This window comes from Triticum dicoccoides, chromosome 3A, assembly GCF_002162155.2.
Source record: "Triticum dicoccoides isolate Atlit2015 ecotype Zavitan chromosome 3A, WEW_v2.0, whole genome shotgun sequence".
Lineage (NCBI taxonomy): Eukaryota > Viridiplantae > Streptophyta > Magnoliopsida > Poales > Poaceae > Triticum > Triticum dicoccoides.
Window position 1 is genome coordinate 649,434,603 of NC_041384.1, and position 5,697 is coordinate 649,440,299.

Genomic DNA, 5,697 nt, shown 5'->3' on the forward strand with positions numbered 1-5,697 from the left:
TCCTGTGGAACTGTGGGTTATGGGCCCACCATGTGGGTTAAAAGTAGGAGGAGCGGTGACATCTTTCGTAGTCATGATAGCAAGGCATGTCAGAGGGTACCCTATCAATTATGTCAACAACAACATCAGTACCAAGGGCGAGGGACGAAGAGAACCATTCTCCTGCTCGTTGAACGAGGCAGACCAATAGGCAAAGTTCTCGTCCATCGGTGGCTACCAGAATGTCATCAACAATAATAACAGGTTCTTACTGACAGAGTTGTACACTGAGGTGCTTACAAAAGCAGTGACTTATTACTGCATAGATCATATAAACCTCAAGGAGGTTAAACAAAACAATGGAAAGGAAAATGTGATTATCAGACTAAACAGAACAATGGAAAGGAAAATGTGTTTAAACACATTATTCAAGGGTATATCCTTCCCAAGGACAAGCAAAGCAAGATATCCATGACAGGGTAGTAAGTAGAAAACCATTTAGGCAAGGGGAGAGGAATTTCATGACGTTACCCAAACAACGGTGTTTGAATATGTGATCAAGAAACAGTTAGTATTGCACCTCCAATGTTCTTAATGATGTTCGGAGTACCACAATCATGCTTCGGGATAGCATGGACATGGTGTTTCAAGCAAGATTGAATCTGAAGGTCTCAAGAAGTACAAAGGAACAATTCCAAGAATGTCAAGGAATGTAAGATATAACCAAAACATGTCCAAGTCTGTATTGGCAGGAAGTCAAGGATGGTGTCGAAGTCAACACGAATCGTCGACGAACAAGGATGATATTTCTCGTCAAGAATACGATTGATGTCATAGAACAAGGCAGTATATTGATGGTGATGACGACAAATTTTGTCGAGAGGCCCTATGAAGAAGCCATCAAGCAGCAACGACATCAAGCAAAAGGAATGATGAAGCGAAAGGTTATTGGAATCACGAGTACGACACAAACTTGAAATCAAGCTTGTTGTTCAAGGAGAAATGATTTGACAAGGAAGATCGATGTAAGCTTAGCTCATCGTCAAAAATTGTGCTTCGGGAAGAAGAACCAGGTAGCACAGTTAAAATTTGGCACGATGGTGATATAGCCGATCATGCTAGGAATGACTTGAAGGATTATTAAACTCGTAAGCAATGAAAATTACTTAGAGTTATTGAATCAGAGTGCGGAATCAATTCACTTATCGGTGTTCTCGGTTGACAAACAACCTATAACCCATGAAGTGACAAAGACAGGGTAAGGTAGTACTCCATCAAAAGTTCATAAGATGTAGTGCAATGGCATGATATCCTCGAGATACCAGGGGTAATACTCGAAGGTAGATCATAATAGAGGTTGGACAGGTGCAATGATCTGCACAAGACAAGTACTCAACTTGTCTGATAAATGGTATTAATGAGAAAATATGGTCGGAACCCTGATTGCAAAGGACCAACATAGATACAGGACGAACTTATAAAAAGGGGATTAATATCATTTACAAGAAGCTACGATGATAAGTTTCACTTCAGGTCCATGGGCATGAACGCAAGGGCTCAAGGTCGACTCCCACTTCTTCCATGCATAACCTTTCATTTTACTTCTCGCTTTTGATGAAGCTATAGTGTAGAAATTTTATCTAGCAAAATACCAGAAGAGTATGACTCGTGAAGACTTTCGAGTTCACACATAATAAGGAAGGCATAGGTTCAACCCATCAGGGTATCATGGAAACATATTCCGCAAGCTTCAATAGTAAACATCACCAGCTCGAAAGTAGAACATTGTTCAAAAGTAGATGATACAATTTACCAAAGGCATTATATACCCATGGAAGGCTCACAAGGTTATTCAATATGAAGGACACTGTCGGATAAAATCCAACAAAGGAACCGATGGTCCACAAGGGATCTGATGTGAGCATTGGTACTCAACCAAAGGAAGAAAATGCAAGGAGATCTGATTATAGAAACAACTGACTAATTCAAAGTTCAAATGCAAAGGAATTATGAATTCCAAGACAAGGGATCAGAAGCAATGCTCTGATTAAGGATGGATAAGTCGAATAGCCTTAGGGGTACAATCGAAGGCAATTTGATTGGTCGAGATCCAGCTCATGTTTAAAATGACGTCTGAGCTGGAAGGACGAAATGAAGGATCTGATTAAGGATTGCGAGCATTCACAACATATTGATTCAACAGACTCAAACTGATAATGACTAAGGATGCCAATAAGATTACCATACTTATGGGATCAATCATAATGCAAGCGAGTAAGAATTTCGAGAGTAATAGGCTGTTGATGATTTTCAGGAGATCGAATGGTATTTCGAAGACCTTTGTGAAACACCTGAACAACTGGGGATGAGCGGATAGTCGGCAAGTGCGAGGAAATATCCGTAGGGGTATTCATGTAACAAGGAACTGCAAGGCAGTATGCACATGGATTCTTGGAACAATGAGTATTTCGGGATAATAACAAGAGCAACTAGGGACTAAGGTAAGAATGACAAGTGCATGTAGTTATCTATAGGGGTTGACGGTGGAAGGGAATTGCAAACGCAATGAGCACAAGTTCTCGGGATAACATCGGAGAGTATCTTCTGAATCTTCTGGTGTAGCAGGTGTTCATCTGTAATAAGGGGCTCTCCGGGAGAAAGTAGTTACGAGAACCTAGAGTCAAATTTAGTAAAATCATTTAACCCGAATAGAAGAGAGTTCAGAGTCCCAGAGTAAGGATCGAGGAGTAAAAGATCCTAATACCACCCAATGGCGACATGGGCCCGTAAGACGCACAACCAAGTTAGTAAAAGGTTTTGCAATGTCTAGACTCGACTTCGGCCAAGGAGTGTGGAAGGGGGATTCCTACAGGCAGTCGGCTCTGATAGCAACTTGTGACGCCCCGATTGAATCGTACACTAATCATACACGCAAACGTGTACGATCAAGATCAGGGACTCACGGGAAGATATCACAACACAACTCTACAAATAAAAATAAGTCATACAAGCATCATATTACAAGTCAGGGGCCTCGAGGGCTCGAATACAAGAGCTCGATCATAGATGAGTCAGCGGAAGCAACAATATCTGAGTACAGACATAAGTTAAACAAGTTTGCCTTAAGAAGGCTAGCACAAACTGGGATACAGATCGAAAGAGGCGCAAGCCTCCTGCCTGGGATCCTCCTAAACTACTCCTGGTCGTCATCAGCGGGCTGCACGTAGTAGTAGGCACCTCCCGAGTAGTAGTAGTCGTCATCGACAATGGCGTCTGGCTCCTGGGCTCCATCGTCTGGTCGCAGCAATCGAGTATAGGAAGGGGAAAAGGGGGAGCAAAGCAACCATGAGTACTCATCCAAAGTACTCACAAGCAAGGAGCTACACTACATATGTATGCACTGGTATCAAAAGGAATAAGGGTATCATATGTGGACTGAACTGCAGAATGCCGGAATAAGAGGGGGATAGCTAGTCCTATCGAAGACTACGCTTCTGGTAACCTCCATCTTGCAGCAAGAGAAGAGAGTAGATGGTAAGTTCACCAAGTAGCATCGCATAGCATAATCCTAATCGATGATCCTCCCCTTGTCGCCCTATGAGAGAGCGATCACCAGTCGTATCTGGCACTTGGAAGGGTGTGTTTTATTAAGTATCCAGTTCTAGTTGTCATAAGGTAAGGTACAACTCCGGGTCGTCCTTTTACCGAGGGACACGGCTATTCGAATAGATTAACTTCCCTACAGGGGTGCACCACATAACCCAACACGCTCGATCCCATTTGGCCGGACACACTTTTCTGGGTCATGCCCGGCCTTGGAAGATCAACACGTCGCAGCCCTACCTAGGCACCACAGAGAGGTCAGCACGTCAGTCTAAATCCTATGGCGCAGGGGTCTGGGCCCATCGCCCATTGCACACCTGCATGTTGCATACGCAGCCGGAGAGCAGACCTAGCAACCTCCATTACAAAGGAAGTTGCGTCACGCGGTCCAACCCGGCGCGCGCCGCTTAGTCGCTGACGTCACGAGGGCTTCGGCTGATACCACGACGTCGAGTGCCCATAACTGTCCCCGCGTAGATGGTTAGTGCGTATAGGCCAGTAGCCAGACTCGGATCAAATACTAAGATCTCGTTAAGCATGTTATTCTGAAATAACCACGGACGGCGACCAGGGCCAGGCCCACCTCTCTCCTACGTGGTCTCAACCTGCCCTGTCGCTCCGCCACAAAGTAACCGCCGGGGGCCTTCGGGAACTCAGGCCCACCTCTACCGGGATGGAGCCACCTGCCCCTTCAGCCCCCAACATCGAAATCACTCGCGGGTACTCCTACGAGCCGACCCGACTTTAATCACCACAAGTATCATATATTATGTATAAGTATATACCCGTGATCACCTCCCAAGTGATCACGGCCCGATAGTATAGCATGGCAGACAGACAAGAATGTAGGGCCACTGATGGTAAACTAGCATCCTATACTAAGCATTAGGATTGCAGGTAAAGGTAACAACAGTTGTAGCAACAATGACAGGCTATGCATCAGGATAGGATTAACGGAAAGCAGTAACATGGTACACTACTCTAATGCAAGCAGCATAGATGAGAGTAGGCGATATCTGGTGATCAAGGGGGGGGGGCTTGCCTGGTTGCTCTGGCAAGAAAGGGGGTCGTCAACACCGTAGTCGTACTGGGTAGCAGCGGCGTCGGTCTCGATGTCTAGTGAGAGAAGAGGGGGAAGAAACAATAGATATAATGCAAACAAATGCATGACGATGCATGACATGACAAAGCGTGATGCTAGGTATGCCCTAATGCGGTACAAGGTGGTATCGGTGAAGGGGGAAAAACATCCAGGAAAGTATTCCCGGTGTTTCATGTTTTCGGACAGATGAACCAGAGGGGGAAAGTTGCGAGTTTGATATGTTAGGGGGTGTGGTGGACGAGCGGGCTGCGTATCCGGGTTCGTCTCTTCGTCCTGAGCAACTTTCATGTTGAAAATATTTTAATCCGAGTTAAGGATTAAAAGATATGATTTTCTAAACATTTTATTAATCTCTGGAATTTAATTAATTATTTAAATTAAATTCGAAAATAGATTAATGACATCAGCAGTTAACAGAGTTGACTGGTCAACCTGACCAGTGGGTCCCATTGGTCAGTGACACATTTTAATTAAACAATTTAATTAAACTAATCAAAATTAATTAGGGGTGGGCCCCACTGTCATACTAATTAATTAATTACCTAATAGTTTAATTAGTTTAGTTATTTGATTAGTTTAATTAATCAAAATTAATTAAGTTAATTAATTCTTTAATTAATTAATTAATTAATATTTTTTTATTTATTCTTATTAATTTTGTATTAAAAAACGTTTTGGGCAGGGCCCATGTGTCATAGGCCCAGGGGGTCCATGCGGGCTAGCGGTCGCGCGGGCGTGCGGGTGCGGATGATGGGGCGCTGGAGGTGCCCGACCCGGACGAGGGCCAGCGGCACGGAGGGGCGCCGGGCGCCGGAGATGTCACCGGCGAGGCCACGGCGGGGCAGCACCAGGGCTGGGCGGCGCAGGCTGGAGGGGGGGTGGCGCGACCGGGCCGGTGCGGGGCAGCATGGAGATGCGGGACCCAAACGGCGCGGACGCGCGGTGAGCGGCGCCCGCAGCGGAGCAGCAGCAGCAGCAGGGCTGCACGGCGAAGGGAGAGCGGCGGCAGGGGC